This window comes from Macrobrachium rosenbergii, unplaced genomic scaffold (genome assembly GCF_040412425.1).
Source record: "Macrobrachium rosenbergii isolate ZJJX-2024 unplaced genomic scaffold, ASM4041242v1 13908, whole genome shotgun sequence".
Classification (NCBI taxonomy): domain Eukaryota; kingdom Metazoa; phylum Arthropoda; class Malacostraca; order Decapoda; family Palaemonidae; genus Macrobrachium; species Macrobrachium rosenbergii.
This window is the reverse complement of record NW_027100725.1, coordinates 3519368-3534053: the sequence shown is the minus strand read 5'-3', so window position 1 is coordinate 3534053 and position 14686 is coordinate 3519368. Positions and strand designations below refer to the sequence as shown.

At 39.8% G+C, this 14686-nt stretch overlaps 1 protein-coding gene across 1 annotated transcript in view; it reads right to left on the bottom strand.

Moving 5' to 3' along the window:
• The window catches only part of LOC136838022 (uncharacterized), a 47377-nt gene extending 40047 nt beyond the window's left edge, over window positions 1–7330 (bottom strand). Inside the window, exon 1 of the mRNA XM_067102884.1 lies at window positions 7168–7330. The gene's annotated coding sequence lies outside the window, so the exon portion shown is untranslated. The remainder of the gene's footprint in view (window positions 1–7167) is intronic.
• Window positions 7331–14686: the final 7356 nt, after the last annotated feature.

The following is a 14686-nucleotide window of genomic DNA, read 5'->3' as shown; positions in this document are numbered from 1 at the left end:
TTCTGTGGAGTGAGGACAATGACAAGTGTTGGATGTCCTTTTTTTACAAGACACACATTTTAGTAAGGCACTCTTTCAATCAGTGGATCTATGTTCATTCTGCTGCAGTTAGGCTTTTATAGCATTTTCTTTGGGGGCAGTTCTTCTCTTCATGCATGGGAGTAGCACCTCATGCATTGCTCTTTTCATTTAGTTCTTCTCTAGGTGCCTCTTGCTAAAGGACTGGTCCTTAGAATGATAATTGCTTTTGGGTCCTTGTTCAATTGCATTGACCCTGCTTTCCTGATTTTCCATTTTATTTTAAGATTTTGTCTTCCATGATGAAAACCAACTTTGCAGTAAAGCTTGCATCTCTCAACGACTCTGGCCAATTCTTCTTGGAGTGGGCAAACATAATCATCCAGACCTGTTCCTACCAGTGTCCTTTGTGCTATGGACTCAGGGTCTGGTCAATTCCTTCAAATTGTCTTTCTCAAAGAGCTTTTTTCTTCTTAACTTGTTTCTTGATCCATTCATCCGTCACTTCAGTATCCTCCCTAGTGTTTTCTACTTTATAGATTTTGAGGTTATTTTTTTGTGGTTATTTCCATCTGGTCAGCGTCTGCCCTTCTCCCAGAGGCATCAATCCTGATCCATTTCCTTGTCCATGTTTCGCATGGTTCAAGTTCAAAGAGAGAGGGGGAGAGACAGAAGAGTGTCTGGTCATTCAGTTGTCCTTCCTCTGCCCTGAGGCCCCAGTCAAAGTTATAGTTTGAATCTATAAAAATGATAACAGATTTGAAAACAGAATGAAATTATAGCCCTATCTGGCCTATTTGACCACTAAACGACTTTACTACTACACAGTGTAATTTTATGACCAACTAACTGCTCTAATGGCATTAAGATGACCCAGTGTTAGAGATCCTGTGGGAGACAGGGAGATGCTAGGTTATAAAAAAGGGAGACAAGAGAATTTCAGGGGATTACCAGGTGAAACTTTATTTCCAAACCTAGAGAGAGGGGTTAATGGGGTGCCAAGCAGGATAGGAGAAATTTATGCCACTTGAAGGGGTGGGAGAAGGGGATGTGGAGGAGGAGGAGGTTAATGAGGAGGTGGTCAAGGGGAGGTTTTAAGACCACAACGGGAAGGGAGTTTTTAATAGTTCGATATGGTGTGGTTAGTGAATCTAGTTTGGTGCTAATGATTGCCTATTCCTTTTCTTATTAAAATGGGCCTGTAATATGCCAGCTTGCAAAGAATGCTGAGCCTTCTTCAGATGGCTCTGGGTCTTGCTGTACACAAGAGAGCCTGTTAGTTGAATCAATGAAGTCAATAATGAGTAAATGAATAAAAAGAGGAAAGAAGTCAGGGCGAGGGCAGGGCAAGGAAGGGGAAAAAGGGTGGGGAGGGAGATTGATGCTGGAGCATTCAGTGCCGGAATTAGGCGAGGACTGAGAGCTCAGCAAAACAGGAAGACGTGCGACGACCTTCTGCGACCGTGTCTCGATGCCTGAATGCGAATGAATGAATCACAAGGGCATTGGGCAGGGGTTTCTTGCTGAATTTTTAGTCGGCCAGGGCGGGGTGCTGGTCTCCCATTGGCTGATGAAAGTTTTCTTCAAGCCAACTTTTCAGGCATGAAGGTCGCGCTACTACTGCTGCTGCAGTCTCTCTCTCGCTTCCTGGAGGGGAAGGGGCGTGGCATCACTGGGCGGTGTGTGACGTTACGCCTATTCCCATTGGTGGCAGGATTGTTCGTCTAATCTGGTGTTTCACGGCTGGGGGTGTTGCTCGTTCTGGGGTCGGTCGCAGGTCCTGGTATTATTGTCCTCCTTATATTTGTAGGAAGGAAGAGCACCTCCTGCGTCGTATTGAGAGAGGGAAGGCTTCTGTTGCTGGATGAGGAGCGCCTCTAGTAGTCGTAGACGTCGCGAGTCTGGGGCTCTCCCAATTATCGAGGTGTTTTTGATAATTCTGTCACGAGAGATGACGTCCTGGTGTGAGTTTCTAGTATGGTTTTTGTCGCTCCTTCTTGTGCGTGACGTGAAATCCACTTCGACAGTTTCATAGTGGTCAAACCAATGTATGAGCCGGGACATCCATAGACAGGGCATTTATTTCCAATTGTTAAATGGTAGAAATTAACCAAAATTGTCATTAATTAGTTTGATGTACAAAGTTTATTCACTCTTTTAGATCTGTGGGGTAAATAGATATGTTTTTTTTCATACCTGTTCCAAACATTTTAAAATTAATTAGACTTTGTGTAATAGATACATGTTTTGAATAAGCAGAACTTTGAATGCAAATGGGCAACTGTTTTTCCCAGTGCTGTCAAACATATACATGGAATCAAAACTCTCCAATAGCATATTGCCAGATGATGTTTACTGGGTTAGATACGTAGATGACACTTTTACAGTTTGGAGTAAAACCACAACATTGATCAATTTCTAACTGATCTTAACTCCTTAGTACCATCAATAAAATTCACTATGGAGAAAGGAACAAATAACTCCATAAACTTCTTAGACACTAATGTAATAAGAACAGACAATGGCCTGAAATTCAAAATTCACAGAAAAGCTACAAATAACAACTTAATGATCAATGCAAAATCGACTCATACACGTAATGTTAAGTACATGGCTTTGAGATCTCATTTTCTATGAGCACTTAGACTAGTTAGCCCGGAGTATCTGGACGAAGAGTTCAGCAATATCACCAGAATTAGCATAAAAAACCACTTTTCAATCAGGGAAACAGAAGAATGTTTATTCCTAGCTAAACAAACATTTTATAGAACAAGCACCAAAAGGAATATGATATGAGTAATACTTTGGTTCTCCCTTTCCACCCTTCATTCAGTGATATTGTTTACCCTTTAAGAATATTAAACCTTAAAGTAGTCTTTTCTTCCCCAACACAATAGGAAAGACAGTCATTTGCAACAGCCCCAAACAAGAAGGTGTGGTTTACAAAATACCTTGTGAATGTGGCAAATTCTACCTGGGACAAATCGGACAAGATATTAATCAGAGAATTTCCCAACACTCCAAACAGCGCTGTTAATTTACATGTGCAAAACTGTGGCTGTCCTGTTCTTCGGAACAAAATTGAAATATTATTCAAAGAAGAAGATATGATGAAAAAAAATTTGTTAGAAACGGCTTGCATAAACTTTAGCAAACAAAAAAACTTTAACATTAGTCAGGGCATGTATCAATTAGACCCTTTATTCGTTCACATTGTTTCACAACAGTTCAAATGACCTATCACCAAATCGTTGAATTGTTCTCTCTTTTAACTTTTCTGAATTGTTAATTCTTGACCATTTGTTTATCATCTAAACAACATAATTTTAACCTTGACAACAGTTCTTTTATTTTAATTTTTTTTTGTGGGGAAACAATGTTTGTGATATTTATATGTGTACTTATTCTGTTTAGTTGTAATAAAGCTCTTGAAGGGGTCTGGTGGAAGGCAAAATTATCGAGCTATTAGAGTGTTTCATTCTGTTTTCTCCTGTGGACTTTATTGACGTATGTGGGTATATATACATTTTTCTTCTATACATACATACAGTATATATATATATATATATATATATATATATATATATATATATATATATATAATTATATTAGGTCTTGGCAATCTCCTGATTTCTGCCCACTTCCCAGGTAAAAGAAAACCCCTCAGGTAAAACAGTAAGTGGGACACTAAAGACTACCCATTCTGGGTTAGAGCTTTTGGGTTTATATATATATATATATATACATATATATATATATATATATATATATATATATATATATATATATATATATATATATATATATATATACGTATTTCCCTGGGTTTATGGTATTTTACAGGCCGGCAATGGAAACTTTATTTAATTGCCCTTGGAGTTCGGACTTGCATAAAGGAAAATCATAAAAAAATGAGAAAAGGGGATAATTTAGGAGCTGAAGGCTCTACTTCATAAGGAAATGTTATGTAAACACTTGGGATAAATTAAAGAATTATATTTACAAAAGCAAGCATTTGAAGGGAAAATGGATAAGTAACTTGATAAAGGGCTTGCAACGCCTGAAGATCCTTCTACTGGGGTCTTGATTAAAGGCGAGGCACAGGCCAAGATGAGTCGACTGCGAATGGGTCCCTCTGCAAGAGAGATTTACACATTACACGCCAGTAAAGGAATAATTTAACAGAGAACAAGTCTCGAGTTTGCACTGAGGGTGCCAAAGACTCAAGGAATGAATGACCACTTTACACTCGAACACAGGACATTGGAAATGGCACGGGATAAACTGGCACAAGGACGGAAATGAAATGCTGGTACTCCAGGCTTTCTAAAGGGCAAACTTTCGTGACCGAAAAGTCTTTACTCCATTTTACCTTAGGGGAAGCTGGTCTCTGACGAAATAAGGACGAGGGAAGTCCTCTCGAGGATGACTGGAGACTGGAGTCTGGAGTCGGGAGTCGGACGGGGAAAGAAAATCTTCTCAGCAATGTTACCGCTCACCCACGTGGAGGACTGTCTCTCAAAGACTCTTACTTCATGTCTTCTGCTCCACAACTAACTAACTTTAACTGCTTCTCTTCCTTTTAAGGCATGCGGCCAGGGGTAGGGGCCGTGTGCAAGCATAAGTCAATGGCACCAGGTGGGCAGCGATTCCATTGCGCCTTCCTGGGTTCCCTGCGGAGGTAAGACAATTCAGGCAGCTTAATTTTCCTTTAGAAAGTCCATTGAAGAAGATTAGTTGGGCTAATCTTCTTAAGGGAGTGGACAAAATATCCTCCTGGCCCCTGTTATCTGTGTCATCTTAATATCTGTTCCAGGCAAAAAAAAAAAAAAGGGACAGATCGGAATATTGATAATACGATCGGCCATGCGGTTCTCAATAAACAAAAAGGGGTAAAATAGGGTTGGGGGGAGGCACTGTGCAGACGTCAGGGGCTATTATAATATATATATATATATATATATATATATATATATATATATATATATATATATATATATATATATATAGATATATATATACATTTATATATATATATTATATTAAGTAGATGTGTGTAGGTGTTTGTATATGTATGTTAGGAACAATCGTTTGTCCATTGTTCCCTTAGTGGATTGTTGCCTCCTTTGTTTTTGTTTGCTTTTAATTACTGGCGAGTTGGCGTCTGTTGGATGGCGTCAAACTTCGTCAGTCAGGTTCTGGAGGGCGAAACGACTGGTGGTCCAGGGCAGCAGCGAGTCTAGTTGGGGTAGCAGCATCAGGTATTCGTACCTGAGGATCAGTCATGGCAGCAGAGCAGCAGTGGAGAGTTTTTGAGGACGAGATGGTTGCCGTGTTGGCTCTGTCATGGTCGTCGTTATCAAAGGAGGACGTAGTACTGCCATAGGGACGAGGCGGTTGTCGTATCGGCTCTGTCTTGATCGTCCGGCATTGGACTGTGGTCCTCATTGTTTGAGGAAGTGTTCCTGTTTGCTTTGTGCATCAGTGTTATGCTGCTCTGCTGTTAATTTAATTGTATTATGCTACCTGTTTTTTTTACTGTTGATTGCTTATTATTATTATGCTGATTATTTCGAGTTTGTTATTAATTGTTATTATGCTCCCCACTGTCATTTACTATACTTTTCATGTATTGCTGTTACTACTGTATGCTGCTTTTAGTGCTATTTTGAGCCGTCTATTTTTGCTCCTTAATTGTGTGATATGACTATTAACTTACAGTATTTAAAAGTTTTGATTCATTTGACTTGTTTTTTTTTTAATGTTATGTATGTTAATCATTGTTTCGTGTGTTTTCCCACCCAGAACCTTGACTCACTGTAAATATGTAAATAACTAATTTGTAATAAAACTAATATTAAGGTAACTTTTTGTATTTGTTCTGCTCCTCCCTCCTTTGTTTGTCACCTCTCGTCAGTCATTACAGCCCAATTGCTTGTTTCGTTTAGAACCTGTCGATCTCGAGAGGCGAGATCGTAATATGTATGTATGCACACACATATGAGTGTATATACATATACAGGTATATATACATTTTGGCTTTATATATATATATATATATATATATATATATATGTGTGTATGTGTGTGTGTGTGTGTGTGTGTGTGTGTGTGTGTGTATTAGGTCTTGGCAATCTCCTGATGTCCTCCCATCTCCAATTAAAAAAAAAAAAAAAACTCCTATAGGTAAAAGAGAAAGCCTGACAACATCGGAAACCCATTTCTGCATATGAGTTTTTCCTTTATGTATATATTTTTACCTATGTATATGCAGGTGTTTATATATGCATACACATGTGCATGTGTGTGTATGTGCACATATGGGTATATATAACTCTACTCTATATATGTATGTGTGAATGTACGTGTATATGTTTGTATGTATATTGTATGTATATGAGTATAATTTTTTTCTTTCTTTTTAACGCTACCTTTCCCTCAAAGAGAAGCTCTCTTCCTCTTCCTTCTGATCCCCCTCCCACTATGCTGGGACTCACTGCTATCAAACTTTCTCTCCTACAGATGGGTACCGTAAGGTTCGAAGGGATTGCAATCCTGCCTCTCATCCTCTTTCTTTTTCACCACCTGACAGCCAAAAGCACTGCTCTTTGTATTTTCACAGATCGATCCAGTTACGGGCTGCTCCGGGAGCAAGAGCCCGTGCCAGCACAAGGCTGGCTTAATCTTAAACAACAACAACCATCAACATCTACCTACTCCTACCCTCAGCCGTGATCATACCAGTTGGAACTGAGATGAACGTTGGCGAAAGAACTGTATACTCTAACTGACAAATAGAGACATTGTAGAAAACTCTACAGATTATGTCCTCCATATTTAAACACAGGGGTATAATATGGAGTCCCTGAATTTCGATTGACTCTTTCCCTCCTGAACGTCGGAACGTTACCCGCCCGATTAAGTAGCAGAGAAAAAGCAATAATTAGAAAAATAGAGAAGACTTTATACAAATTAAATGCAGCTGATGCAGCAGTCTCATTTAACATTAACTGCCTAAACGAGGAGTTTCTCCAGAAATAATGATAATAACAATAATGATAATAATAATAACGTCTTTTCTATGAATCATATTAATTAGAGTGAACCTGATTGAATGATTCCCATCTATAGAGTGAAAGCACATCTCACCTTCTTTATTATCTCTTCTCTCCTCTCCTACTTCTTCTTTCTTCTTCTTCCTTTTCTTCTTCTTACTGTTTATGTTCACACACTCAATTCAATAAATGCACTTTCTGCTGAGTCCCAGAATTTGATTAAGGCGTATTATCTCTGTCACTGAGTAACGCGTACTAACTGGAGTGGCTGAGAGAGAGAGAGAGAGAGAGAGAGAGAGAGAGAGAGAGAGAGAGAGAGAGCACGCGATCTGTGAAGGATATTGCATCACTATTTCCTGAGAGAGAGAGAGAGAGAGAGAGAGAGAGAGAGAGAGAGAGAGAGAGAGAGATAACGATATCCTCCCTCAACCCGAAGAAGAAAACTCGCCCTTATTTCCGAAGCGAGAAGGTCGAGAGTGAATGTGGTGTTCCTCAGTCCCTTTATCACTTCCTCTGAAGCTTTCTTCATCTCTAGACCCAAGCAGTCCTTATTATGCTCTTACTAAGTTTAATACATCGAGTATTGTCCTAATTACACAAACAACGTCCACTGATTATTAACAGAGAATACAACAGTGCTAATTTAACTTATACAACATTAATATAGAAGATTTATGAAGGAAATTATCGAGGTTTTCTCAACAGGGTCTAGACTGATAACCCAGTACTGATAAGAATGATTTTCAACGTTAGTAACGCCTCATCGAATGGCGTCTGAGAGAGAGAGAGAGAGAGAGAGAAGAGAGATTATCTCTCAGAATATTGATCAAGTAATCCTGAAAAATAAGTGAATTCTGTTTATTTATATAAATATATTCATGTCTAGAGTGGAGGAGACAATAGAAAACCATTTATCCTAAAGGAAAACCCTCGATTTTCAAAAGACGAAAATATTTGGGACCTTTGAAACCTATAACACTGCTCTCTCTCTCTCTCTCTCTCTCTCTCTCTCTCTCTCTCTCTCTCTCTCTCTCGATGTTCCACGACTATAACTAGATTATTCGTCAACAGACTAAGAGATGGACTATTCTACTATCGCTTTGAGGTCATTTCATTGTCATTTTCTTTCTGATGTTAATGACCGTGTCAATAACTGACATTGATACTTATTACTGATGAATATTAAAGAGGTTGAGGAGGAGGAGGAGAGACATTGCGTACAGGAAGGAAGGAAGGAAGGAAGAAAGGTAGGAAGGCAGGAGTGGTCCATCTGACCATGGCGATAATGAATCAAAAGGCGTTTACTTCATCCTTGTCTGAGTATGGAGAACAAAAACAGTGTAAAAATAAAGCCTAATTGGAAATCGAAGTTGCCAGTGAGTGAATTAACCTTAGCTCTTGATTGGCTGTTTCATTTCCAGAATCAAGGGATCAATTGATTTCGTGATGTTGTGAAGTGAACATCGGCTCGCGATGTTGGAGCTCATGTATGCAGACGCTGCAGGCCTTATTGGGACCCTGCTTCATCAATTATAGGCAAGTTACTTAATTACTTGAATGTATATCATCAATTATTTAACAAATAACGTCTCGTTATTTGTTAACATTACTTTTTTAACTCAAAGGAATTCGATTTCAACAAAAAATATCGTTGCTGCGATATTCGTCATTATTTGAAGATAATCTCCTTAATAATGCTTATGAACCTAATTTTTCATATACGAGGGGACCCAAATTAACCAGGTGTGTCATAGAATTTTATTCAGTTATTGTTACATGTTTTGACAGTCTTATCACCTTCAAAGTATTCTCCATTTGAAGCAATGCACTTATCAGACGTGTTTTCCACGGTTGAAAGCAATTCTGGAACTCTTGTTCAAGTTATTAACTTTTACTGACTCCGTCGTTTTCTTCTGAACCTCTTCAATCTTAAAACGGTTTCCTTTGAGGGCTTTCTTCATTCAGGGGAACAAAAAGAAGTCACAGGGAGCAAGATCGGGTGAATAGGGAGGGTGGGTAAGTGTGGTCATGCCATTCTTGGTCAGAAACTGTCTCACACTCAAGGCAGTGTGCGCTGGTGCATTGTCGTGATGAAGCCACCACCCTCCACTTTGCCACAGGGGCAAAGTGGAGGTGGTGGCTTCATCACGACAATGCACCAGCGCACACTGCCTTGAGTGTGAGCCATTCTTGGTCAGAAACTGTCTCACACTCAAGAATGTGCATGACCACACTGATTTCCACCCCCTAAAGAGGGTATTCATGCCATTCTTGGTCTTGTCTCACACTCAAGGCAGTGTGCGCTGGTGCATTTTCGTGATGAAGCCACCACCCTCCACTTTGCTGACCTACCCCTCCCTATTCAACCGATCTTGCTCCCTGTGACTTCTTTTTGTTCCCCGAATGAAAAAGCCCTCAAAGGAAACCGTTTTGCAGACGTTGAAAGGTTCAGAAGAAAACGACGGAGTCAAAAGCCATAACTTCACAAGAGTTCCAGAATTGCTTTCAACAGTGGAAAACACGTCTGGATAAGTGCATTGCTTCAAATGGAGAATACTTTGAAGGTGATAAGACTGTAAACATGTAACAATAACTGAATAAAATTCTATGACACAATTCCGGTTACTTTTGGGTCCCCCCTCGTAGTTATAATAATAACAATGTGACGCTGATTTCAAGACCCTTTACTTTATTCTAAGAAAACTGTAGAGTGTCATAGGTAAATCTGCCACTTTAACGTTCTTTCAGTTAAATTAAACTAACAATGTCATCATCTCCGTTATTAACAAATGAACGTTGTTTAGGATATAAGGACAATCATTTCCATATCAAAATTCGTCATGAAACCGGGACCATGAAGGTCTAGAAATGAACAGTGCACCTCTTTCTCTCTCCACAACGTCCGAGAGAGAGAGAGAGAGAGAGAGAGAGAGAGAGAGAAGGGCTAATTATCCTGAAGGAGTTCTGCGACTTCCTCACTTTCTACGTGAAAACCTACAGCAACTGTTTCGTTGAACATCCAGTGAATAAATGCAGTTCGTGTCTCGGTTTCGATCATCTGCGTCGTTCCTGAACGTCTGATTCTGTCTGACTTTCTTCTTGGGTTTTAGTAGTAGTAGACAACTCCCCCGCCTCCCTTCCTCCCTCCCTCCCCGCCTCCAACCTCCCCCAAGAATCTATCTCTTTTGGTGTTCATTCTCGTCATTTAATTTTCACTTGTTTGTATGTTCGCTGTTTCAGGGATTTGTTCTTCTGCTTCAATATCATCTCGCTTTTTGTGTTCACCTGTTTTACCAGAGATTCGGCGCTGTTACAAGATTGTTCAAGTGGATGGAAATAATTTGCAGACACGTTTCCCCTCAGTTGACTTCATTGCATTTCAGAATTTCACACACACACACATACATATGTATATATGTGTGTGTCTTGATTGCACTCCTGTTTCTCCATAACGTGGATCCTTGCGAGTGAGTGTTCATGGAATCCACCTAGCATGGAAAGAGCTCGTCCAGGAAACCCGTCTCTTTACCATTTATTTTTCATACACGTCGTCTCCCTGATTCTTATTTTATGTTAAATTCACATCTGGCCTTATGCCAGCATTCTCAGCAGGTAAAACGGCTTCTTGGGAAGGAAAGGAAAGAAATATATGTAAGGTAGTGTAGGAGGGAGAGAGAGAGAGAGAGAGAGAGAGAGAGAGAGAGAGAGAGAGAGAGAGAGAGAGCCTCGAGTTTAAATTGAACGGCTTAAAATCAAACCTCCCAAACTGAGCGGGACTCCTGTGACTTGGGGGTTGTTTTTGGGGATCATCCGGGGGACAGGTTTCCTTAGTGACCGAGTGACAGATGAAGGGGAGAATTCTCTGCTCCAGACACTGCGAGTGGTTAGGGACCTTTTCTCCTTCTTCTCCTTCTTTCTTGACACGATTTCAGAAATTTGCAATTTAATACTGCTTTTGTTTACAATGTGTCCAGTACTCTTCCATTTCTTAATATGCATTGTAACACGAAATATTTCGCGCGTTGTTCAAATTCTGCTTCATTTTTGCATCGTCTTTGTGACCACATCTTGATGCTGCGTCCAGAAGCATGACCTGGCATACAGCTGGTCCTGTTCCTTTCATGTTTAGATCCTGGTTCCTGCTCATCCTCACATACAGCAAAGAGCTTGTCACAATGACTCCCAGCGTACGCCCTCTATACCGTCTTTCTGATAAGATTACCGTGTTCATTTATTATTATTATTATTATTATTATTATTATTATTATTATGGGCGTTTGAATGACCGTTCAAATCCGTCGGGCAGGACATATTGATTGATTTCACCATCTCTGGAACTCCAGACCAATTTCTGTCACACGACTTGCATATTCCCCATGAAAATACAGGCCTAGAATGCGACCGGACTCTCCACATCCACGTTTTATACTTCTTGGTTTGGCGTTGCTCCAGAGGCTTTTTCAAGTTTTAATGTTTCATTCTGAAATTCAAGTTTAGCTTCGTTGTGTAGGTAGTGTTACCAAGGCTGTTTTCCTTATCAAAAAACATTCTCCATTAAAGCATGGTAGGTGCTGTGTAATATATATATATATATATATATATATATATATATATATATATATATATATATATATATATATATATAATGATTACAGGATTAGAAGTGCCTAAAACTATGTCAAGGTTAAAAATAAATTCTTGAAAAATCGCCCTCTCCACACCTTTATTCTGCTGCTCATAATAAACAAGGCCAGCACCATCTGATGTAGCCTCTATTAATGATCTTGCCACCTCTCTGATCTTGCCAACAATAGGCGATAAGCTTTTTGTCCCACTGGTGCTCTGCCACACGTGTGTTCTTGTGCTGTGCAGGCTAAATCTCATTTCATCTCTCTATGTTCGATCCATCGGCAAATTCCTTGCGTACATTTCGTGGGTACAAGATGCTGCTCTTGCGTCTTGAATGCAATGCGAGTTCCTATTCTCGTGTATCTTTTCACATAATCTGCGTGTGGATGATTATCATTGCACCTTCCAAAGCTCTGGACACTGCAGCATCTGATACCTGGGGTTCATGGGTCAATATTGCTCGGAGACTGGCATTTAATTCCCGCATTGTTATGGTAGGTTTGCTTTCCACAAGCAACCTCAGAAAGTCAACGGACTCGTCCCTCAATTTCTTCTTTCTGCCTTGAATCTCTCACGTTCCTGCGCTTCTTGATGCTTTCTGATAATCTGAGAAGCCGAACGGTTGTCCACTTCATTCCCTCACTCCAGCTGCAGTTCAAAGAGTTCTTCTTCTTCTTCTTCTTCTTCTTCTTCTTCTTCTTCTTCTTCTTCTTCTTCTTCTTCACCACTCTCAGATTTGCGGTGAAACTTATAATTTAATTTCTCTTAGGAGGATTGCATTCGGGTATTCTTGAACGTTTTCTTAGACTAATACTGAAGCTCTGGTGAGGAGGTTGGGGGAGGGTTGTGTGGAGGATTGTGGGGTTGGGGGGAGGGTCTATTATTCCTCCAAAGTTTATTATTTGCTGATATTGGTGCCCTGGGACACGTGCTCATTCACGCCCCCTCCCCTCCCTAATCCCCCTCCCAGAATCCCCACTGCCGCTCAAAGCGCCTTTGGATGTAGATCGTTTTCCAACCTCCAAACCTTTTGCCCTAAAAATAGCCACATTTTGTTTGGGTTTCATTTTAGTAATAAAAGATCTTTTCTTGCATTTGTCGTCTCCTACGTTCTAACTTTAGACTGAATTTTTGTAATTTAACGTTTTGTCTGTTCAGCTCGAGAGAGAGAGAGAGAGAGAGTTGATATATACAGGCTGATTCATCACCGTTCGTTACAAGATTATGCTGTATCTCTCTCTCAGGCGGCCATTGTTTGAAGACAAGTGACTGATGTGTCTCAAAACATTGTTTCCTTTGCGCTGTGACTCTTCTGTTGCAAGTAGTCTGTCTGGCTGTAATGAATGCGCTGTTCTTGCTGTCATTTTTTCCCCGTCAGTTGCTGTTCAAAATCTGGCTTTTTTGCTTTTAGCAGTTTTGGGGTTTGTGTTTCCAGTATATACGTCTACCTGACATATGTATGTTGATGGCTGTCCTAATGAGAGTTCCCTACGTCGTGACTTGAATCCTTCTCTCTATTTATTTATTACATCAGTCGCTGATTGATTGATTGACTGAATGCCTTTCGAAGAACCGCCTTCTTGGGGTGGGAATGTCAGCCTTCCTCCGGCTGACGCCTCTTCATCATTCCCGCAGCCAAGGCCCGAAAGTCACTGGCGTTTTATTATATAAAAAAATCAGGGTTAACCCATTCGTGAATGTAGCATATCCTTTCATTGAAAGCTGCGAATAGTTTTCGATCTGTTCGGTAAAGCGTAGATAAGTCATGAAAAATGGCTCCCCTTGCCAACGATAAAATATTCAAAATTTAATGACCTACATAGTGTTACTGAGCGAAGCGTTATACGACAAAATGCCAGCTTATAGTGCACGGAAACATTTGTTAAATACTAAGAGCATAGAGTATGAAAATATCACACAACTTAAAACCAGATATGAAAGATTTCGAATCATGTCAACGCTTTCGAACGTCGTTACTCGGCCTAGCACTTGCAGTTCGCTTTTGCCAAACCGGTTTAGACCGTTTTTCTTTTGTTTCTTTTATGATTTTCATTTCAGTGGCTTCCTTACTTTACCTTACAGACCTTATAGTTCGTTTGGGTTGCCCCAGGTCCCTCAGTGTGAGGCACCTCTGACGTCTACTAGAGAATTGCTAACGCATCTTCCGGTATATTTTGCATCTTCCAGTCTTGGATGGTCTGGGATGCATCTTAGATATTTGTCAAGCTTATTCTTAAACACATCTACGCTCACTCCTGATATGTTTCTCAGATGAGCTGGTAGCGCATTGAATAGACGCTGCATTATCGATGCTGGTGCATGGTGGATTAATGTCCTGTGTGCTTTCCTTAGTTTTCCTGGTATAGTTTTGGGCACTATTAATCTACCTCTGCTTGCTCTTTTTGATATTTTTAGCTCCATGATGTTTTCAGTAATTCCTTCTATCTGTTTCCATGCCTGGATAATCATGTAGCGTTCTCTTCTCCTTTCAAGACTATATAGATTTAAGAATTGTAGTCTTTCCCAGTAGTCAAGGTCCTTAACTTCTTCTATTCTAGCTGTAAAGGACCTTTGTACACTCTCTATTTGTGCAATATCCTTTTGGTAGTGTGGGTACCATATTATATTGCAATATTCAAGTGGACTACGTACGTACGTTTTATAAAGCATAATCATGTGTTCAGCTTTTCTTGTTTTGAAGTGCCGGAACAACATTCCCATTTTTGCTTTGCATTTTGCCAATATTATTGCTATTTGGTCATTGCATAACATATTCCTATTCAACATCACACCAAGGTCTTTAACTGCTTCCTTATTTGTGATTGTCTCATTATTAGGTCCTTTTTATGCATATAGCATTCCTTCTTTATCACCATTAGTTTATTGATTCAAATTTATCAGAATTAAATAAAATCCTAATTTATCTCTGCCCATTTTTTATATATTGTTTAGGTCTCTTTGTAAAAGTTCCTATCTTCATCACA